Source organism: Loxodonta africana, chromosome 15 (assembly GCF_030014295.1).
Source record: "Loxodonta africana isolate mLoxAfr1 chromosome 15, mLoxAfr1.hap2, whole genome shotgun sequence".
Classification (NCBI taxonomy): domain Eukaryota; kingdom Metazoa; phylum Chordata; class Mammalia; order Proboscidea; family Elephantidae; genus Loxodonta; species Loxodonta africana.
Window position 1 is genome coordinate 30658212 of NC_087356.1, and position 24931 is coordinate 30683142.

The 24931-nt window shown below is 41.0% G+C and overlaps 1 protein-coding gene across 1 annotated transcript in view; it reads right to left on the reverse strand.

Moving 5' to 3' along the window:
- EVA1A (eva-1 homolog A, regulator of programmed cell death) overlaps positions 1 to 24931 on the reverse strand; it is a 62598-nt gene that overhangs the window by 25445 nt on the left and 12222 nt on the right. The gene's annotated exons all lie outside the window — the stretch shown is intronic.

Genomic DNA, 24931 nt, shown 5'->3' on the forward strand with positions numbered 1-24931 from the left:
TTCATCTGCAATTTGGACCAGACAGGCAGAGAAGCCAGCCTCCAAAGGTCACAGCAGAAAGGCAACAAGAGGTAAAAGATCAAAGACATTTGCTTCCTCTTCCCTCCCATCAGCCAAAACCCACAGTACAGCTAAAGCGGATGTATCCATCTGGTCCCCTGTCAGTGAAGTGCGCAGGCCAGCCTCGCTGGGACAGGAAGGGGGAGAATTCTATTTCTGATAGCAATGCCCAGATAGGCCATGAATTGAAGTCTCACACAGCTCTGCGTGGACATTAAAAACATGGAAATGCTGATACATGGATTCGCCCAGCCAGTGCCTTCCACCCAGAAGTCGTAAGCCCAGCTAAAAAGTCAGTGGGGGCCTCTGAAAGGCCTGGACCTCACATGGCTCTTTTATGCTGCCAGCTTCGTTTAGGAGCATGTAGGAAAAAGGAAATCAGTCACAGAGCTCTGGCAACACTGAGCGGTCTCTCAGTTCCATGCAGACACACTCATTCATCTGCCGTCACGGCATCCTGTAAACTGCAGAATCCCAACTTCTGCTTGTTTATTTATGTTTTCATAGCTACTATCCTCTGCCTCTGGCCCACACAGGATTTGTGTCATTTTCCTATCTCCATTTTGCTGGTGAAGAAATTAAGCACAAGAAAGAAAAAGAAACTTACCAAGCGGGATTGGTGTATACTAGAGCACAGAACCAGGTCTTTGCAGCCTGCCCACCCTCCACTCTCCACTAATGAAAACCACAACCAGGCTGACCCTAGGTGGTCACACAGAGTCTGAGGTACAAAGGCGCAAATGACGAAGTAGCTCCTACATCATGGGCTGGGAGAGGATACTCACGGCCCTAGAGAAATGAATGAGCAGAGAGGAGCCCCCCTTTCTCTAGCGGGCTGAAGGGAACCTGTGGATGACACATCCAGCGTGCTAGCCCGCTAGCTGCTTGGCTGCCTGTGCTCCAACGACCTTCACTGCCAACCCACTGCAGCAAACCACTTCCAGGGCCATATCCTGGACCTTGTCGTCACCTAAAAAGGCTCCACCTCTGAAATGTGGGCTGTGACTCCTTAAGATCAGAGACCAGGTCTTTGGTTCCCAGAGCCTCCCACAGTAACTGCACAGAGCCAATGCTCAGTGACTGTGGAATGAATGACTTAAACTCAGAAATCCCACACTCCAATCGAGACCTTCTATGCTTCTACTTCTCTCACTCCTGTACTTAAAGCAAATGTGCTTCCCAACCTCTGAGCCTTCTGGCTTCTAATCATCTCCAGGCTTACCCAGTCTCAGTCCTATCCTAACCAAAAAAACCCAAACCTGCTGCCTTCGACTCGATTCCTACTCATAGTGACTCTGTAAGACAGAGTAGAACTGCCCCATAGGGTTTCCAAGGAGCACCTGGTGGATCCTTGAGTCTGCTTTTTCTCTACACAGTCTGGACACCAAAAGCCAATTGCTCTAAGTCTGTTCTCAACAGGACACTTCTACAGCCCTCCTTCCACCCTCTGGCCTTACGCCAACTCTCACCTGCCTATCTCCTGCCCACAGGCTAAGTACTCCCTCCTGTCTCTAAGAGAGTTTTCATCTTAGCTTTTGATCAAACCATCTCCTCCTTATTCCTATAAGACCTCTTTCCATTAATGATTCATCCTTCTTTTGTCTTCCTTTTTTGGACTGATCTCAATATAGGCAGGTAGGTAGGAAGGTAGATGTTGTTGTTGTTAGGTCCCATGGAGTCAGTTCCGACCCATAGCGAACCTATGCACAATAGAATGAAACACTGCCCAGTCCTGCGCCATCCTCGCAATCGTTGCTATGTTTGAGCCCATTGTTGCAGTCACTGTGTCAATCCATCTTGTTGAGAGTCTTCCTCTTTTTTGCTGACTCTCCACTTTACCAAGCATAATGTCCTTCTCCAGGGACTGGTCCCTCCGAATAACATGTCCAAAGTACATGAGATGAAGTCTTACCATCCTTGCTTCTAAGGAGCATTCTGGCTGTACTTCTTCCAAGACAAGATTCATTCATTCTCCTGGCAGTCCATGGTATAGTCAATATTCTTAGCCAATGCCACAATTCAAAGGCATCAATTCCTCATTCTTCTTTGGTCTTCCTTATTCATTGTCCAGCTTTCACATGCATATGAGGTGACTGAAAATAACATGGTTTATGTGAGGTGCACCTTAGTCCTCAAGGTGACATATTTGCTTTTTAACACTTTAAAGAGGTCTTTTGTAGCAGATTTGCCCAATGCAATACATCATTTGATTTCTTGACTGCTGCTTCCATGAGCATTGATTACAGATCCAAGTAAAATGAAACCCTTGGCAACTTCAATATTTTCTCCATTTACCATGATGTTGCTTATTGGTCCAGTTGTGAGGATTTTTCTTTTCTTTGTGTTGAGGTGCAATCCATACTGAAGGTTGTATGTGGTCTTTGATCTTCATTAGTAAGTGCTTCAAGTCCTCTTCACTGGCAGCAACCAAGGTTGTATCATCTGCAAATTGCAGGTTGTTAATAAGTTTTCCTCCAATCCTGATGCCCCGTTCTTCTTCATATAGTGCAGTTTCTCAGATTATTTGCTCAACATACAGCTGAATAAGTATTGTGAAAGAATACAACCCTGATGTACACATTTCTTGATTTTAAACCACTCAGTATCCCCTTGTTCTGTTTGAACAACTGCCTCTTTGGTCTGTGTACAGGTTCCTTGTGAGCACAATAAAGTGTTCTGGAATTCCCATTCTTCCCAATGTTATTCATAATTTGTTATGATCCACACAGTAGAATATCTTTGCATAGTCAATAAAACACAGGTAAACATCTTTCTGGTATTCTCTGCTTTCAGCCAAGGTCCATCTGATATCAGCAATGATATCCCTTGTTCCATGTCCTCTTCTGAATTTCTGGCAGTTCCCTGTCAATGTACTGCTGCAACCCTTTGTGAGTTATCTTCAGTAAAACTTTACTTGTGTGTGATGGTAACGATATTGTTTGATAATTTCTGCATTCTGTTGGATCACCTTTCTTTGGCATGGGCACAAGTATGGATCTCTTCCAGTCAGTTGGCCAGAGATTATATATATGTATAAAGAAATTATGTATGTGTGTAACTCTAAATCTCTCTCAAACTCATTCCCTTAGTCTCTCAGTCTTTCTGTCTCTCTCTATATTTATACACACACACACATGCACATACATATATATCCACATATATGTCAGTATATGTACAAAATCTTTCTCAAACATGTCTTCTACTTTTCCAATTATTCCCTCTCTTTCAATCTACTGGTCTTATCTACTTATCCTATAAACTTTCTCAATTGTCCCCCACCTTAAATGACTTCTCTTTACTCAGCCTCCCCTCTAGTTCCTTGTCACTCACTCTCCTCCTCTCCCCAGTCAAACATCTTCATATAAACTTACATTTCCTCTCTCCATTTCTTCTCCATCATTCAATCCTTGACCCATACAAAGTTGGCTTCATATCCAGCCTGTTTACCAAAGCATCCTTTAGTCAGGTAGACATGATAAAACAATCAGGCCTGTGCTTCTTAACAACAGCCTCACGGTGAAGACTATGAATCTTGGCTGTCGGGGCTCTCACGTCACATCCTTCTCCACTCCTACTGCCTAGTACAGTGCCTGACACATTACTGTTTTAAAACTAATTCCGTCACAGAGATGGGAGCCAAGGGCTAAAGTGTGGGGGGCTAAGATGGACAGATACAGACTTTAAAACAGAATGAACAGTTTCTGAACCATCAGTGACATTTATGTAACTCCTGAGATTCTAACAAGGAGCTCTGTAATGAGTTATACCTAAGGGCTGAGTTACCGAACCAGGGCTTGGATCTGGTGTGGCCACAGACAGGACTCACACAATGGCCACAGATCATGAGAGTTCCCAGTGATGCTGTTACAGCAGGGATCTGATACGAAGTCTGTCTAGGGACTTCATTTAGGATTAGGCAGGTCAGTAGTATAGATGACTCACCAGAAGTTTCTAACTAACACACTCTGATGCCTTTTTGCCTCGAGGCAGATGACCTTCCTATCTCAAGGCAGCACCTGCTGTCCTATTTCAACAAATATTGAATTTGTTCACTATTAAGCCCACTGGAACCATTTATTTACCAAAGCAGCCTGTTGTCACTGAGGGACTAAGAACTCTCTGAAGGCAGATCCATGTCTTAGTTACCTCTGTGCCCCAATGCTTCACTCATACTAAGTGCTTCCTTTTGAATGGATGAATGCAGAAATAAGCAAGACATGGTGAGTGAGAGAGGTTTGCAATCTAGCTACCTACAATGCAAGCTGAATGAAGTATAAAATCATTGTACACTACGGGGGCAGGTAGGAAAGAGTAAGTAATTCTCATAATGGGATAGCAGTGAGGAGGGCCCAGAAAGACTCTATAGAAAGGTAACATCTCAACTGAACCTTCGACTACTGCGTATTAATTTAATGATATCATACCAATAGCTCACATCTATTGGGAACTTCCTCTGCAGTCAGGCAATGTGCCAAGTGCTTTACATAGAATATTTAAGCTTCATACAACCTTGTGAGATAGATGCTACTATTATCTTCATCTTTCAGATGGAAAAACTGAGGCATGGAAAGGTAAGGTTGCCCAAGATTGCCCAGTTAGAAAATGGTAACACACTACCAAACAAAAACAGAATACACATTTGTGTTCAGGGAGCATATACCAAGATAGGTGGTAACCTGCTTATTATCAGACATGAGGAAAGTCTCACATTAAAAATCTAAGCTCCCATCTCAAGAAACTGGAAAAAGAAGAGCAAAATAAACCCAAACCTAGCAGAAGGAAAAAAAAAATAATAAAGATAAAAGCATATATTGAAACAAAATTGAAACAGAAAAACAATAGATAAAATCAATGAAACAAAGAGCTGGTAATTTGAAAAGATCAATAAAATTAACAAAACTCTAGTAAGACTGATAGAGATGAACAAAGAGGAGGCACAAATCACCAATATCAGGAATGAAAGAGGGGATGAATACAGACCTTGTAAACACCAAAAGGATAATAAGGGAATACGAGAAACAACTCTACACACACAAATGTGACAACTTAGATGAAATGGACCAATTCCTCAAAAAATACAAACTACCACAACTCACCCAATATGAAGTAGATAATTTGAATAGCCCCATAGCTATTAAGGAAATGTATCCATAATTTAAGAAACCCCCCAAAAATAATCTTCAGGCCATAATGGTTTTGCTGAAGAATCCTACCATTTAAAGAATTCACACCAATTCTACACAATCTCTTCCAAAAAATACAAAAGGAGGGAGTACTTCCCAATTTGTTTTATCAAGTTAGCATTACCCTGATATCAAAAACAAAGAGAGACCAAAAAAAAAAAGCAAGAAAACTACAGACTAATATCCCTCATGAATAAACATCACAAATGCATGGGATTTATTTCAAGGATGCAAGGCTTGTTCAATATTCAAAAAAAATCTTTCAATGTAATTCAGCATATTAACCATTTCAAGGCCAATTATTTTCTGCTTTGAATTTTTGTTAATAACGTGTTTTCAGTAGCGGAACACATGCTGAGACATTGAGTCTGTTTAAATTTTTGGCTGGTGATATAGATTTTGAGAAATACTACATGAAAACACATGATTCGTGGGAGCCCCATCTGGCCCCCTGGTCTTGGGTTGCAGGCTTAATTGTGGGGCACCTTCTATTTGGGTACAAAGGGCACCTCTGGTTTTGCATAATATTCCAGTTATTTTGCTTCAATGAACGTTTCTTTCACCTTTCACTGTTAGTCCCCAGTGGAGGGAAGGAAATACTTTCAGTGGGAAAAGTATACTCCCAAAGAACTCCAGAGGACAAAAAGTGGATGGGATAAAGTATGTTCCATGAATCACAAAAGGGTTAACCAGCTAAAGGAGAAAAATCATATCGATTGATGTAGAAATAGCATTTGACAAAATTCAAAACCCAGTCACAATAAAAGGAATCCCTGGCAACGGTTATGCAAATCATTCATGGTGGTGCAAATGGTTAATGCACTCAGTCACTAATCGGAACCCTGGATGTTCAAGTCCACCCAGAGGCCCCTTAAAAGAAAGGCCGGGCAATCAACTTCCAAAGAAACACCCATTGAAAACCCTAAGGAACACAGTTCTACGTTGACACACATGAGGTCACCATGAGACTGAACCGACTCAATGGCAACTGGGGCTGGTTTCATGATAAAAGCTCTCAGAAAAATAGAAATGGAGGTAACTTCCTCAACTTGATAAAAAACATTTACGAAAAGCCTACAAGTAACATTATACTTAATGATGAAAGACTGAATGTTTTCCCTTTAAGACTGAGAACTAGGCAAAGATCTCCACTCTCACCATTTCTATTCAACATAGTGCTAGACATTCTAATTACTACAGTAAAGCAAGAAAAAGAAATTAAAAGCATACACATCAGAAAGAAATAATTGTTTATGTAGACAACATAATTTACTACCTGGACAGATGACCATGTAGAACTTTCCAAGGAATCTAAAAAAATTAACCTAAAACTAATCAGGGAGTTTAGCAAGGTTGTGAGATACAAGATAAACATACAAAAATCAATCATATTTCTATATACTAATAATAAACATCTGGACACTAAAATTAATACTGCAAAATCATTTTCAACTTCTCAAAAAAATGAAATACTTAGGTATTTATAGGCATATATATAACGAAACATGTACCAGACATGTATGCTAAAAACCACACACACTGATGAAAGAACACAAAAAAGATCTAAAGAAATGGAGGGGCATACCACAGTCACGGCTAAGAAGACTCAACATAGTAAAGATGTTAATTCTATCCCAAATTGGTACACGGGTTTAATGCAATTCTGATCCAGATATCAGTAAGATTTTTTTATAGATATAGACAAGATTATTCTAAGATTTATGTGAAAGGCAAAGAAACCAGAATGACTAAAACAAGCTTGAAAAAGACTAAAGAGGGAGGAATCAATCTACCTGACTTCTAGACTTAATAAACAAGACTATGTGGTATTGGTGGACAGAGAGACACATACATCAATGAAACAGAATAACAAACCCAGAAACAGGCCCACACAAGTATGTTCAACAGATTTTTGACAAAGATGCAAAAAAGCACTTCAATGGGAGATAGCCCTTTCAACAAATGGTGCTAGAGCAATTGGACAACCATATGCAAATAAATAAACCCCAACCTAAGCCTCAAATTTTATATAAAAATTAACTGAAAAGTGATCACAGCCTTAAATGTAAAATATAAAACTTTTAGAAAAACTAAAAGGAGAAAATCCTCAGAATTTAGGGTTAGGCAAAGAGTTCTTACGCTTGATACCAGAAGCACAATCCATAACAGGAAAAACTGACAAATCGAACTGTATCAAAATTTAAAACGTTTACTCTGTGAAAAGACTGTTAATTGGATGAAAAGAGAAGTCCCAGAGTGGGAGAAAATATCACAAACCACATATCCAACAAAGGACTAGTACCTAGGATATAACAAGAACTCTCAAAGCTCAACTGTAATAAAGCAAACCATCTCATTAGAACATAGGAAAAAGATATCGGCAGACATTTCACTGCTAACAAACACACGAAAAGATATTCAATATCATTAGCCAATAAGGAAATTAAAATTAAAACCACAGACAGCTACCACTACACATCTATCAGAAAGGTGAAAATAAAATAAACTGGCAAACATAAAACAAACTAGCCAACATGTGAAGAAACTAGATCACTCATTGCTGATGGCAACCTAAAATGGCGCAGACACTTTGGAAAACCGTTTGGCAGCTTCTCAAAAAACTGAACGTGCAGCTACCATATAACCCAGCCATTGCACTCCTGGACATTTATCCCAGAGAAATGAAGACTTATATTCCCACAAAAACCTGTATACAAATATTTATAGCAGCTTTATTTTTAATATCCAAAAACCAGAAACAACTAGGTGTACTTCAACAGGGAAATCCTTAAATAAACTGTGGAATATCCATACTGAGAAATATTACTCAACAATAAAAAGGCGTATATTCTCAATAACGAAATAAAAAAAATAAAGACTGAGTTTAGTCTTTAGTTAGTTAGTTTTTACACACAACAAGCTGGATGAAACTCCAGAGAATTATGCTGAGCAAAAAAAAAAAAAAAAAAGCCAGTCCCAGAAGGTTGCATACAGTATGATTCCATTTACGTAAGTCTTAAAACGACAAAATTACAGAAATGTGAAACAAATTAGTAGTTGCAAGGGGTTAAGGAAGAAGTGGGAGGTGGGAGGGAGGTGGGTATGGCTATAAAACAGGAACATGAGGGATCCTTATCATGATGGATATGTTCTGTATCTTGACTGTATCATTGTCAACATTCTGGTAGTGATGTACTAGAATTTGGCAAGATGTTACCATTAGGTAAAACTGGGTAAAGGGTACACAAGATCTCTCTGTATTATTTCTTACAACTGCATGCAATCTACAATTATCTCAAAAAAATTCAGTAAATATTTTTTAATGCAAAAAATACAACAAACCAAACCCGTTGCCCTCTAGTCAATTCCGACTCATATTGACCCTAAAAGACAGAGCAGAACTGCTCTGTAGGGTTTCCAAGGAGCAGCTGCTGCATTCAAACTGCTGACTTTTGGTTGGCAGCCACTTAATCGCTGTGCCACCAAACCAAAAAAAAAAAACCAAACTCTTTGCCATCGAGTCAATGCTGACTCATAGCAACCCTACAGAACAGAGAAGAGCTGCCCCATAAAGTTTCCAAGGAGCACCTGGTGGATTTGAACTGCCAACCTTTTGGTTAGCAGTCGTAGCTCTTAACCACTGTGCCACCAGAGCTCCATAAATCATAATCTGCACATTAGTTTGAGAAGCACTAATTTTGAAGACCCAACCAAGATATTAGGGGAAAAACAAAACTTTCTCATGAGGAACAGCTGAAGTGACAAAGAATGTTTCGCCTAGAAACCCTGGAGGAGGAAACTATGGGTGTTTTCTTTATCCAGAATATGAAGGGGTTATACACTGAAGAGAAATTACGCTGGGTTCGTATAGTGTTGGTAAACAGAACACAGACTGATATAGGGCAAGGGGCACAAGCTTTATTGATCAGGGGTGGTGTGGTGTAGTGAATGTGCTTTTATATGGCCTTTCTAGCCATGGTGTTATAACTCCCCCAAAATGAATGGTTGGGCCACAATCTTGCAAGGGATTGGTCAATTTTACTATGCAAATTGAGTGATTTGCAACCCACCAAGGGTATTGGGCAGTTACTATGGAAACTGAGTTATTTGTGGCCTATTGATCGAAGTGATTGGCCAGTTTGTGGTACTGGTGGGAGGAGCATGCCTTAAAATTGGCAAGAAGTACTAGCCACTCTGCAGCAAAAAGATGCGGCAGTCTGCTTCTGTAAAGATTAAAAAATTACAGCCTTGTAAATCTCATAAGGCAGTTCTACTCTGTCCTATAGGGTTGCTATGAGTCATAATTGACTCGATAGCAACATATTTGATTTGGGTTTTTTTTTTTAAGCTTATATAAGAGCCAATCCCACAGAGGTTCAGGGGGCCTCATTACCATCAAGAAGAGTCTGGAGTGGACCAAGGACCTGGGTTCCCTGTGTTGAGAACCTCTTAGACCCAGAGGAGACAGAAGACTGAGTGTGCTTCATGCAGGGGGTGTACACCCCACCAACCCTGGGCAGTGTGGGCCCGGGTAGTGTGGCAGCAAGAGCCCTGCAGGCAGGGTAGCGTGGGAAGGGCTGGTAACAAAGGCTTAGAAGGAACCAAGGGCAGAGGCTTAGGAGATCCTGTGAAATGGTCTTCTTGCAGGTGATGCAAGGGCCAGCAGCAGAGCAGAGGCCTCCAGAGCCATGCAAGCCCCCCAGTATGGTGGTGGCCAGAGGTAGCAATGACGTAAAAATAGCATCTGACCTGAACCACGGCATGCCTGCCCAGAGACATAAGAATGGACGTGAGTTATCTGGGGAAGGGTAAGCATTTCCCCTTTGAGAATCTGTTGTTATTGTTCACTATTTGCTTTCTATAAATAGTAATAATGGCTTTTACTTTGCCAACACTGTGTAAGTGTGTCACATGCCTGGCTCGATCACAGATGAATGTAGCACCAATAGAATGGTTGATGCCAGTGGGTGTATGTTCCTCATTCCTGGCAGTCTTATGGCTGGCTGGAAGTCTGAGGCACAGCCTGTCTGCATGTGCAATGCAGATGGACAGATAGACATATGCATATAAAAAAAATATATATATATACCTAGGTTTAAACTCGAGCTCCAACCCTTCCTATCTTTAAGACTGGGCCAGTTAGTTAACCTCTCTGACTCCTTATTTCCTCGTCTTTGAAATGATTCTTACCTCAGTCCATCAATTAGAATTTAAGGGGAAAAATAAAAACCCCATCAAGTATTTATAATAGAGAGAATTTAAAGCAGGGAACTGGTGACTGGTGATGTAACAGAAATACTGGTAGCAGGTCACAGAGGAGCTGAGAGTTGAAAACTGCTGGGATACATGACAAAATCAAGAGTTTAAAGATGTTTTCCAGTTAGCATGACTTTAAAACAATGAAATTAAACAGCAAATGTTGGCAAGGATGTGGAAAAACTGCAACCCTCATCCATTGCCGGTGGGAATGTAAAATGGTGCAGCTGCTGTGGAAAACAGTTGACGATTCTTCAAGAAGTTAAACATTGAATTACCACACGACCCAACAATTCTACTCCGAGGCGTATACTCAAAAGAAATGAAAGCAGGAACCCAAACAAATGCTTGTACACCAATGCTCATTGCAGCATTATTCCTAATGGCCAAAAGGTGGAAACCACCTAAAGATCCATCAACGGCGGAGTGGATAAATAAAATGTGGTACATACATACAATGGAATTCTACTCAGCCATAAAGTGGACTGAAGTTCTGAAACATGCTATAGCATGAACGAACCTCAAAAAGCATTATGCTAAGTGAAATAAGTCAGTCGTAAAAGGACAACTATTGTATGATCCCACTTAAACGAAATACGTAGAATTGGCACATGGAAAGAGAACAAAGTTAAGTAGTGGTTACCAGAGTCAAGGGGGTGAGGGAAAGGGGAATTCATTGCCTAGAGGGCACTGAATTTCTGTTAAAGGTGATGGAAAAACCTGGAAACAGAGAGTTGTACAACGTGATGGACACAATTAATGTTACTGAATTACACATGTAAAAAAATGTTCAATTAGCAAATGCTTTGTTACATATATTTGACCACAATAAAAAAGTAGATATAAAAAAGCGTGAGTATACATCACAATATACTCTAAATTAAAAAAAAAAAAAAAACACAGTTTTCAAAACAATATGAATAGCATGATTCATTTTTTGTTAATGTTACAGTAGCTACATCTGGGGAATAAGAAAATAGGTACTTTTTTTTAAAATTTTGCTTTATATTCATTGCAGTAAGAAGAGAGACAAAGAGGGGGAAAATAGTTCTCAGGTAATAAAAAGGAAGGAAAAACAAAACAAACAAACAAAAAAATTAGTTGGAGCAAGTTCCTATGAGAGCGGACCTGAAATGACCTAGAGATTAGCAGCAAAAGGCGACAGGCATTTAAAGCCTTAAAGGGACAAAGAGATGAAGCAGTATTACCAAAGTCAGGAGCCAGGGTCATCAGAAAGAACCTAGAACCATGGAAGACCCATAAAGTAGAAGCTAGAGCCACCGTGGAAAGCCAGCCATGACTGGAGAAGTGCCTGGAGACAGAAGGGAAGGCAGATCCAACTTCCTCCTTTCCCTACCCTCAAACCTCCCATTGGTACCTCCCTTGGCCAAACCTAGCAAGAAGCCAGAGAACCTTTGAGCCTGGGAAAGGCAGCCACAGGGGTAGGCCCTGCTACCCGTGGCAAAGCAGGGATCAGGCAGCAAACTCACAGGGTTTTTGTGAGGGTGCAGAACATGTAAGATGCCTAGCACATAGTAGGCACTCAAGAAATGCTAAATGTAACTTTTACATGGCAATGTTATACAATGGCATTCAGAACCACATTTTCTCATTATTTTATATCTGAATAGATAGAAACCCAAGCTGGGGCTACCAGGCTCATGGCACATGGACTTTGCCAAGAGTGCTTTTCTTTTCCCCCAAATGAGCAGCATATCTGAGAAATGTGAAAAGCAGCACTGTCCTGAAGTTTCATTGTATAAAGAAAATGTTGAGTTTCCACAGCTGTTGACTTCAGCCTACCCAGAGGAATAGTTTTAGTGAAATATTAACCTCTGAGAAAGCCACACTGGGGTAAGATTGCACAGTAATTCAAACAGCATGTACAAAATTTTAATCATGTGAAGTTCTTAGAACAAGAAGAAAGTGACTGAAGATGTCTGACTAAGTCAGTCATGGAGGCTCTGGGCACTCCCAGATCTCTCCCCAGTTTCAGTTTAATTCTACTGTCACCAAACCAGGAACACAAACGAAGCTCCCATGGAACTGGATAATGATGCCATCCGAACCAAGATGCACGCAGCAGCAAAAACAGCCAAGACGAGAGATGCGAGCACCAGTCATCCAACAGACCTCCAGTGTAGCATGAAAAGTCTGGCATCCAGTCGTGAGGGGACAACCAGATCATGAAAAGAGGGGTGAGAATCCACAGGAAGTTTCAAAATCTGGGAGGAAGAATGCAAGATGCCTTCACCTGGAATCAAAACGAGTGTGAGGTCCCAAGTGTGGACATCCCAACTTCCTGAGAGCCACTGTCTGGGTGTGCTGATTGTCTTGAAGAAGCACCAAGGTGGGGAGAGGGCCAGAACCCATCCATGAGGATGGCACGGGCCCCAGGGACTAGGTCTTACTAACAGAAGGTTGAGCCAGTTCTATGGAACTTAAAAAAATGGTCAACAACCAGAAGCCACAAGGTGTCGAACAGACTAGTAGAACAGACAGAAAACCCAGAAAGTTATCCTTAAATACCAGCTTTCAGCCCCTGGGGTCTGTACATGATATCAGGACCCTGGTACCAGACTGAAAACAAAGGTTTCTGTCCCAAGAGGGCCCATATGATTCAAAATCTCAGAAAGGGGATAGCTCTTTGAAAAGGAGACAAACAAAGGCCAGCCCTGTGAGGTACAGCGCATGGGTTGAGGGTGGGCAGCAAGGTTCTCAAGACAAGCCGTAGGTCAGCCCAGCAGAAATGATGCCCTAATACCCACCATGTGGGGATTGGCTTAGCTGTGTACTGCCTCAAGTCAGACAAGCTTGGGCATCAAGGCAGGGCTAGTCCTAGCTGGCAGGAGTGGGGAAAGGGACAGACTGTGATGACTTAAAAGGGTTCAGAGTACTTGGAGGGCTGGGTTCAGATGAGAATCTCCATCATTTGCTAGAGGTTCATACAGCTAAACACACCTTAATTTCAGTCCCCCAGCCTGCCTCTAATGTCCATACTATCCTGAGCCTCCTAGTCACTCAGGCTCAAACCTGAGGGTCATCACGGACCCTTCCTCTCCCTTGCCCTGAAAATTCTACCTCGTATCTCTTTTAATTTCCCATCCCCACTGCTGCTTCCCTAACTCAGGAATTCTACCCTTTTCACAGTCTGAGCATTCTGAATCAGCCTACTAATAACTCTACTTCTCCGTTCTAAAATCGTCAATGAGCTGCACCACCTACAGAGGAAAGTTCAACTGCGAGCCTGTCAATCAAAGCCCTTCATGAGGTCTTCCCAACCTACCTTTCCAATACAGCCCAATGTCCAGCCAGATGGAACCACTCTCTTCTCCATACACTTCCCATCCAGTTCTGCCTCTAGGATTTGTTCTGCTTAGAATGCACTTCGCTGCATTTCTGAGTCCTACGCATCCTTCAAGGTCCATATCACATCACCTTCTGCAAGAACATTCTATGATCCTCCCCTGCATGCATAATTACTCTCTCTTTTAGACTCCTGTCACCCTGTGTGCCAGTCTTTTGCATGTAGGAAAGTATGTGCTTTTTGTATTTTTAATATTAGGCTGTAAGCTCTTTGAAATATCACATGTCAGATTCTCCCTCACGGAAGGGATGTGTAGAGACTCAAGAACACTGAGTTTGGTTAGCTTGTAATAAGTGCAAAAAGAAGTTTGAGGGAATAACTTTAGAAAAGTAGACTGTGGCCACCTTGTGACCCCAGAAGTGACAGTTAAAGATATTTGGGAGTCATCAGCTGAAGGTATGACAATAGATGAGATAACTCTGAGAGAAAACACCAAGTGTGAAAGGAGAAGGCTATGGCTGGAACCCTGGGGAAAACAGCCTGCAAGCGTTGACTGGAGAAAGAAGAAACCATCATGGGAGACTTAGGAGGAAAGAGAATGGAAGATAATCCCAATAGCCATACTACACTGGGGATGAAAAGAATTTCAGCACTATTGATCAGTCACACCAACATGTACTTTAATAATTCTGTCTGAATTCTGTGTGGCTTTTCTCTCTAGAATTGCTGACAAACCTGTGGATCCTTAATTCACACCATTAAAAAAGGCAACCCACTTCCACCATTTTATTCCTAATCAGCATTTCTCAAGCAAAGGCTTCAGTCTACTGCCAGTGGGATCTCCCACGCCCAGTAAATCTGATGAGTCTGCAAAAGAGGAGAACTTGCAGAAATAATGCCCCACCAAAAAACACACAAATGGAAACAAGAAACATCCCTCATCATCTAAGCCTTTTCTGTTTTGGCCTTCCAATCCCAAAGATGACTTCTAAATCCATCACAGGACCTTACGGAAGTCAGCAGAGTGGGTCAAAATCCTGACTACTTGGGGTCTGGAAGCCCAGAGCAACCTCTTAGGGAGCTGGATGAAGGAACAGAAATTCTAGCTAAGTGGAATGTGCCAACTTCCCTCAGCAGGACTGCGGGGAGTCCCCCATGGTGCATGGGGGATTCTTGGGGAAGCAGGTAGCTTCTGCCTGAGACCTTCCTGGTCACTCCTCACCAGGGGGTGCTAGTCCCACATCCACATGGAATCTGCCAACTCAATTCAACACAAACTGCCAAACACCTCGGGGGTGAAAGCCATGACTGGGGCAGACATTTACCTGTCACAACAGGCAGGCTCTCCCTAGGAAGCCTCGCTAAACAACCCAATCCTGGGTTCTCTGAATCTACAATTTGCCTTACTTACGCCTTACTCTAATATAATGGAGTTGAACCTATCTTTTCCAAGGGTTCCATTCAAATTACATTAAAAAAAATTGTTTTTACACTGTGAACAATTGCAGACCCCAGGTGTTTACATGAGCTGTAGGTTAATATACTTGTGCCCATTTCAAAATAAAGGTTCTCCTGCCAAAACCATGAATACGTTTGAACACATGTAGATATGTCATTAATTAGGAAAGCTGTAGCTCCAAAAAAAACTTTTAACAATTCAGATCCATGGAAGTCTTCTCATGTTGCAAAACTGCACAAGCAAATACAGTACCCCCACCCTGGCTCATGCGCACTGGGCTCAATTAAATGGCAGGCAAGGCACACGGACACCCATGCAGTGTCTGCTTTTGTAAAGATGAAATATTCTATCTCTCTGAAGATAGCATAGTAAACTGTCCAATCATAAGTGATTGTCATGGATTGAATTGTGTCTCCCAAAATATCTGTCAACTTGGATGGGCCATGAGTCCCAGTATTGTGTGATTGTCCACCATTTTATGTGATTTCCCTATGTGTTGTAAATCCTATCACTATAATGAAATGAGATGGATTAGTGGCAGTTATATTCATGAGATATATAAGATTAGATAGTGTTTTAAGCCAATCTCTTTGATATATAAAAGAGAGAAGTGACTGGAGAGACGGGGGACCTCATACCACCAAGAAAGCAGCGCTGGCAGCAGAGCGCGTCATTTAGACCTGAGGTTCCTGTGCTGAGATGCTCCCAGACCAAGGGAAAATGGATAACAAGGACCTTCCTCCAGAGCCGACAGAGACAGAAAGCCTTCCCCTGGAGCTGGTGGCCTGAATTTGGACTTCTAGCCTATTGGACTCTGAGAGAATAATTTTTTTTTGTTAAAGCCATCCACTTGTGGTATTTCTGTTACAGCAGCACTAGATGACTAAGACAATGACCACATAACATGTTGCATCATGGTAAGTATTACTGGTAGGTTTAGTGCTTGTTTTAAGCTTGGAGTGCTCGGCCATGCTCTTACCTCCTCCTGTGGCAGAGAAAGTGTCAGTGATGAAAATGACAACTGAAGTTTGGGCTTCACAGGCCAATTTAAATATTTTTGATGTGTCCAAGGCTTTAAGTGATTACTGGCGAGAAACAGGCATTATTATTTTTAATAGCATAATGAACATTTCATAACGGCACAGGATAGCTTTGCAAAGTATTTTCTGCCAAAAATGTAAATTGGTAGAAGACCCTGTTTATCTGTTCTTTTCTACTAGATTCCTTATAATTAAGGAATGCAAAAAATTGTTACAGAGTCTTAGTAAGTCAACATTAAAATAAAATTTCCCTTTATTTTTCTTTCAAGTTTCTGGGTTCTCTTAAAAGAATAACCTAAATCTGCATGGTATCCTGTTTAAAAGGGCTATCATTTCCAAAGTCTAGGTCTCACAATTTTCTCAAGGCTGTACAGCCAATATAAAACACAGGGATGCATTTGATAGTGAGTATGCTACGAGGCTGCAACTCTCAGCCAGACCTTCAATTTCAAATTCATCATAAAGTCTCATCAATTAACTGTATATTATAAACTTGACTTATCAAATAAAACGATAATATATAACAAAATTTCATTTTCTTTTGTTTTGCTCATTGATGAAAAAATTTCTTGAAAATCATTGTTACTACATTGTTTCTCCTTTAAAAAAATTTTTTTTTGGATGCCGTGTTTTCGGTATTGTAATACATGTTTACTAATGGAGTGTGTTTAAATTTTGGGTCGGTAATATGGATTTTGAGAAATATGATCTGGTAATACAAGCCATCAATGAGACGAGTGGCACTGTGGCACCACTGATCTGTGGTATGACAATATACCAATGAGAGCTAGAGAAATAATTCATTGTGGCGCTTAAAAAAAAAAAAAAATTTTTTTTTTTTTCCCGTTAGGTTACATGGAGAACCTCTGATTTTCCAAATATGACACAGAAAAACAAAATAAACCCAGCAGGGCTCCCTACCTATCACAGAAGAAAGCCATAATTATGCTTGAAAGCCTTATTTACAGAAATTAAGGGAAAAAAGGCAAAAGTTTACAAAACTAACACATCTGGGAAGCATCGCCTAATAGAATGCTCAACCTACACAACAATGAGGCTCCAGATTCCAGTCTGCTGAGCTTCACGCATTTCAAAAGAGACCCACCTTGACACTAAATGTGTTAGAACCAGAATAACACTTTACTTCTGATGGCCAAAGGCATAAAAAGTGGCTGGTATACCATTAACCCAATGGTAATGAAAGAGTTTTAATACATAGGGGAAACCCAATATACTAAGCAGAATGGAAGTAAAAGAAACAGATCTTTTTGGTTAGAAAGGCAGGGGCAGAACGAGAGTTAGCATAGCCCCTGGTATAAAGTTGGCACTCAAAAAAAAGATTTTTTTTGCTGTTGAATTAACTAGTGCAGCAGAAAGAGCGTGTCCCTTGCTCCTGGAATTGTGACAGGGCGAAACTTTGGAAATGGAGAAATGGAGACCATGGCGGAGGCTGTGCTTTTCCTATGAGAACCATCTTTCCCAGGGCTGAGGATGTGGCAGGGGGAATGCATTCCAACAGACAGAACATTCCTGCAGAAAGAAGATCCAGGAGAGAGAATTCTGTAGTTGGGGAACTACAAGCAGATCAAAATGACTGAAAACAATAGATGCCTAATCCATAACTTAACACCGTGCTGTCTTCTCTATATTGTAACATGTATAAATCATCAGGATAAAAATGTAAATCCAGTTTTGCTGGATGTCTTTATCAAACACAGGAGAATAACCTCATGCCCAACCTGACTAAAAAAGCCCAGGCTCCACAGTTTTTCAGGTAAGCCAGTCCTTGCTACACCAGAGGCTCACTGAGAGCCTTAAAGGGCCGGGAGGGTCTAAGAATGGACAGAAGGGAAAAGGGGCAGGGGGAGGGGGAGCTGCACAGGCTTAAGGGATGGGCATTCGTGTCACATTCTGGGAAGAAGGAGAAGACTCTGCATTTTAGGAATGACTTGGGCGCTAGACCTTCATTCAATCTCAGTGCCTCCATTTACAGCTACATGACTGGGCAAATGACTTACCTTTTCTAAATATCAGTTTGTAAAATGGGAAATACAACTTAAATTGTATTGTATTCTTAATAAGTCTTAAGAATGAGGTAATCTATACAATGTACCAAGCACACTGTCTGGTGACCAGCAGGTGACCTCCCAGGACATGTGCATGGTCTGAGCCATATACCCAGAATGTCAGTGACTTTTGTTTTCTTCACTGGAAGAATCAGTGCATTAGGCATCCACTAAGCATGCCCCTATCAAATTGGTCACATTGTCCTGTCATTTTTACCTTGTAGCATGTCACAAACCATCTTCTCTATCCCCACTGCCCCTGAATTGGTGCAATCGTCCCTCACTGACGTCCCTACCTCCATTCTCTCCCCACCCACAAACCCAACCTCCACAGAGCCACTAGAATTATCATTCCAGAGCTGGGGTTGGCAAACTACAGCTCATGGGTAAATCCAATCCACTGACTGTTTTGTAAATAAAGTTTACCTAGAGCAGTGCCATACTCATCCATTTACATACTGTCTATGGATTCTTTTATAAAACAGACTGTATAACCCACAAAACTAAAGTATTTACTATCTGACCTTTTATAGGAAACCCTGGCGGCATAGTGGTTAAGTACTACAGCTGTTAACCAAGAGGTTGGCAGTTCGAATTCACTAGGGACTCCTAGAAAACTCTATCGGGCAGTTCTGCTCTGTCGTATAGGGTTGCTATGAGTCAGGACCGACTCGACAGCAGTGGGTGTTGGTTTGGACCTTTTATAGAAAAAGTTTGCCAACCCATCCTAGAACAGTCTCCTTGGAAACTCGTCACTCCCTCCAACAACTTGCCACTAATATAAAGACTAATAAGCTGTGTTAGTCAGCCCTGGTTTACCTTTCCCACCTCATCTCTCACTACTCCCCTGAATGTAGCCCAAACTTGATCCTCGATGAATAAGAGTACCTAAAACACATCATATTCCCGCCGCCGAGATTACACTCCTCCCTTTACACATAGAAAACTTCTATTCTTCAAAATTCTTCTTAAATGTCACTTCTTCTATGAAGCCTTCCAGAAGTAACTCCTCAGCCCTATCCAAGGAGTCCTATCAAAGGCTCCTTCCTTGCAGCTTCCTTAGCACCACGCTGGTCTACATGTCTATCTCCACAGTTGTTGTTAGTGGCTGTCAAGTCGATTCTGACCTATGATGACTCCATGTGTATAGAGTAGAACTGTGCTCCATAGGGTTTTCAAGGCTGTGATCTTTCAGAAGCAGATCACCAGGCCTGTCTTCTGAGGTATCTCTGGGGGATTCAAACCATCAATCTTTTGGCTAGTTAGACATCCTCAATCTAAGCTTTTCTCTCTCTCTCTCCTATAGCACCTTGTTCTTTTCCAGCATAGCACTTAACATAGTTTGTAGTCGTATAATTATTTGTATGTTTATTTCTCTAACATCTGTCACCTAATGACATGCTCTAAGAAACAGGAACTAAAGCTGTTTGGTTCACCACTCCATTATACCACCTAGCCTGGAGCCAGCCACATAGAAGTTGCTCAGTTTTTTTTTATTGAAAGAATGATTAGATGCCCAACAAAAATATTTCCAAGACCAGATGCTTCACTGGTGAATTCTAATAAACATTTAAAGGAGAATTAACAGCAATATTTCTCAAACTCTTCTAAAAAGTATAAGAGGAGGGAACACTTCCTAATTCATTGTATGAGGCCAGTATTACTCTGATACCAAAGTCAGATGAAGAGACCACAAGCAAAGAAAACTATAGACTAATAGCTCTTGTGAATATAGATGCAAAAATCACCAACAAAATATTAGCAAACCAGATCCAAAAGCATATTAAAGGGTTTATACACCATGACCAAATAAGATCTATCCCAGGAATGCAAGGGTGGCTCAACTTTAGAAAATCAATCAATGCAATGCACTACATTAATAGAACAAAGGAAAAGAATACATGATCATCTTAAATGATACAGAAAAACCATTTGTCAAAATCCAACACCCTTTAATGACAAAAACACTCAGTAATCTAGGAATAGAAGGGAAATTCCTCAACATGAAAAACGGCATTTACGAAAAACCTACAACTAACACAATGGAGAAAGACTGAGAGTTTTCCCCTTATGATCAGGAACAAGACAAGGGTGCCCACTTTTACCACTGGTATTTAGTATTGGACTAGAAGTCCTAGTCAGAGCATTTCGGCAAGAAAAAGATATCAAAATTAGAAAGGAAAAAATAAAACTATTCTTATTTGCAGATGACATGATCCTGTATAAAGAAAATCCCAGAGAATCCACAAGAAAGCTAATAAATGAATTCAGCAAAGTTGCAGGGCACAAGATTAACATACAAGAGTCAGTTATGTTTCTATGCACCAGAAATGAACAGTCTAAAAAGGAGATTAAGAAAACTATTCCATTTACAATAACATCTAAAAGAATAAAATTTAACCAAGGAGATGGAAGATTTGTACACTGGAAACTACAGAAAGAGTGCTGAAAGAAATTTAAAAAGACCTAAATAAATAGAAAGACATTCCATGTTCATGGATTAGAAAACTTAGCATTAAGATGTCAATACTACCCAAAGCAATCTACAAAGAAAAAAAAAAAAAATTTTTTTTTTTTTAGATTTAATAAAATCCTTAGCAGCCTTCTTCACAGAAATAGAAAAGCACAAGCAACAAAAGATAAAATAGATAAACTGGACTTCATCAAAATTAAAGATGTTTGTGCATCAAAGGACTTTATCAAGAAAATAAAGAGACAACCTACAGAATGGGAGAAATTTGGGGGGAACCATATATGTGATAAGGGTTTAATATCCAAAATACATAAAGAACTCCTACAACTTCAATAACAAAAAGACAAAGAAACCAATTTAAAAATAGGCAAAGGTCTTGAATAGACATTTCTCCAAAGAAGATATACAAATGGCCAATAAGCACATAAAAAGATGCTCAATGTCATTAGTCATCAGGGAAATGCAAATCAAAATGATAATGAGATACCAGTTCACACACACACAAGAATGACTATTATTAGAAAAATGGAAAATAAAAAGTATTGGCAAGGATGTAGAGATACTGGAATCCTCCTACATTGCTGGTGGGAATGTAAAATGGTAAAACTGCTGAGGAAAACCATTTGACAGGTCCTCAAAAAAGTTAAAAATAAAATTACCACGTTGTTGTTGTTGGGTGCCATTGAGTCACTTCTGACTCACAGAGACCCTATGTACAGCAGAACAAAACACTGCCCGGTCCTGTATCATCCTCACAATCCCGTGATCTTTGAGCTCACTGTTGCAGCCACTGTGTCAACCCATCTCGTGTGGGTCTTCTTCTTTTTCACTTACCCTCTACATTACCAAGTATGACGTCCTTCTCCAGGGACTGGGCCCTACTGATAACATGTCCAAAGTATGTGAAACAAAGTCTCGCCATCCTTGCTTCTAAGGAGCATTTTGGCTGTACTTCCTTCCTCCAAGGCAGATGTGTTCATTCTTCTGGCAGGTATATTCAATACTCTTCTCCAACACCATAATCCAAAGGCATTAATTCTTCTTAGGTCTTCCTTATTCATTGTTCAGATTTCACATACACATGAGGCGACTGAAAATACCATGGCTTTAGTCAGGTGCACTTTCATCCTCAAAGTGACATCTTTGCTTTTTAACACCTTAAAGAGGTCTTTTGCAGCAGATTTGCCCAATGCAATATGTCATTTGATTTCTTGACTGCTGCTTCCATGGGCACTGACTGTGAATCCAAGTAAAATGAAATCCCTGACAACTTCAATATTTTCTCCATTTATCATGATGTTGCTTATTAGTCCAGTTGTGAGGATTTTTCTTTTCTTTATGTTGAGGCGCAATCCATACTGAAGGCTGTAGGCTTTGATCTTCATCAGTAAGCACTTTAAGTCCTCTTCACTTTCAGCAGGCAAAGTTGTGTTATCTGCATATCATAAGTTGTTAATGAGTCTTCCTCCAATCTTGATGCCCCCTTCTTCTTCATATAGTCCAGCTTCTTGGATTATTTGCTCAGCATACAAACCTAATAAGTATGGTGAAAGGATATAACCCTGACGCACACCTTTCCTGACTTTAAATCTCACAGTATACCCTTGTTCTGTTTGAATGGCTGCCTCTTGGAAAATTACCATATGATCCAGCAATTCCACTCCTTGGTGGAGGCCCACGTCCAAAAGACTTGAAAGCAGAAACTCAAACAGATATTTGTACATCAATGTTTATTGCAGCATTATGCACAATACTGAAAAGGTGGAAAAGACCCTAGCGCCCGTCAACATATGAATAAACAAAACATGGAATATCCATACAACGGAATATTATTCAGCTATAAAGATAAAGATAAAGTTCTGATACAGACTATGGCATGAAGGAATCTTGAAAACATTACACTGAGTGAAACGAGACACAAAAGGACAAATATAGTATGATCCCAGTTATATGAAATATCTAGAATAGGCAAATGCATACAGACAATGAAGTTTATTAGTGGTTACCAGGGACTGTGGGATGGGGAATGGGGAGCTATTGCTTAAGGGGTACTGAGCTTCTGTTAAGGGTGATGAGAAATTTTTGGAAATGGATAGTGGTGGTGGTTGTACAACATGGTGAATGTAATTAATGTCACTGAATTGTACACTTAAAAATGGCCAAGATGGCAAATATACATACATGTATACATATCTCCACAATTAAATTGAAGAAGTAAAGCATTTCAATAAAATATTTCTGAAAAAAATTAGATGAATAAAAAATTATTTTAATGATGAGTCAAGTAAGTGAAAGAATCGAAAACGTCATAGCTGTTGCCTTCTGAGCACACCAATACTGCTTCTTAGGCCCTTCTGGCACCCCCAGGATCCAGGAGGTTGGGTCAGCATAAGTATCACTGAGAGCTTTGACTTGGATATTTGGGGCACATATAGAGCCCTGTGCACTTATTCTTGGACCCCACGTGGAACATGTATATAGACTTTTCCCATGAGAGCAAATTCAGACCCTGTGAAATCCAAATAAAGCCACATGCAGGATTATGCAACTTCACTGGGTACATGTTTGCACTGAGCCATACAGTATTCGTGTCATGCTGTCCTGGAGAAGGACATCCTCCACTCCTGCCTACTGCAGAAAGGTGAGGCAAGATTCAGTGTCCTTCATCTGTTGCCAAGGACAGTGTCTGTCAGTCCATCACACTCACAGCCAGCCAAATGCACTGTCACCCACATATCACAACCACACTCAGCCAATGCACTCTGCATCTTGCCCACATTTAGGCAAAAAGACCCAGGTGGGCAGGCTGGCGAGAGGGCTATGCAGGGAGGGATCCTTCCTTGCCTTGAAGTGGCCTCCAGTACTGAGGCAACCATTCACTTCTCCTGATATCCGAAGGCTCAAGATTAAGCAAATAATTCATCCAAGTTGCTGCTTCATGTGGAAAAAAATATCCCGAGGCCATTTCCTGTGTGGCCTTTCCAGTTCTGGACAGTGTGTCTTTGGAGAGCTTAGAACACAGCCCCATCCATAAAGGCCCTCTGTGAAGGTGTGTGCATTTCACTGAGATGTTTCCAAGAAGAGTAAACACGCCAATTCAACCAAGGCAAATTTATGAGTTTGGCAGCCAAACCCTAATCCTAGCCCTGAGCCTTGGTGCTTAGGGTCCAGCACAATGAACCAAGGTGAATCTGAATTTCTCCTTTATGCAAGCTTTTAACCCTCTATGGTATCTCCCTCTGGTCTGAACAACAAAGGAATCCTATGTATTAAGACAAAGAGATGTCTTTGGCCCTAGATAAATACAGCCTCTCAAAGCCTGTTGGACCTGTGTCCTCTAAACCAGGTAACAAAGCACTTGTAGGGAAATGCCAGCCCTTTCCTTTATTAAGAACTTAAACAGCAGCAGCCAAACCATCTAGGTTCCTTCCAAGCAGAGGGTTGCCTGTAGCAAACCTCCTTGTAACATGCTTAACATTTCCTACAAGATTCAAGCAACTCTCTCTCCTCTCACAAATTTGCCTTCATCCCCAACCATCTTTCTCACTGTTTAGAGGACCAGATGTGTCTTGTCCAATCCAAAGTTGGTGCTTCCTTCACTCCCACCCACACTGCGCTCTATGTTCTACTTCTTCTTCTTCTTCAAGGCTTTGCTCCATCCATCATTCTCACCTCCCCGGTGTCTGTAGAGGAAACCCTGGTGGCATAGTGGTTAAGTGCTACAGCTGCAAACCAAAGGGTCGGCAGTTCGAATCCGCTAGGCGCTTCTTGGAAACTCTAGGGGGCAGTTCTACTCTGGCCTACAGGGTAGTTATGAGTCGGAATCGACTCGACGGCACTGGGTTTGGTTTTTTGGTTGGTGTCTGTAGAGGAATCTCTGGGTGGTGCAAATGGTCAACATACTTAGCTGCTAACTGAAAGGTTGGTGGTTCAAGTCCACCCAGCGGTGCCTCAGAAAGAAGTCCTGGCAATCTACTTCTGAAAAATCAGCCATTGAACACCCTGTGGAGCACTGTTCTATTCTAACACACATGGAGCTACCACGAGCCAAAGTAGACTTCATGGCAACTAGTTTGGTTTTGGTTTG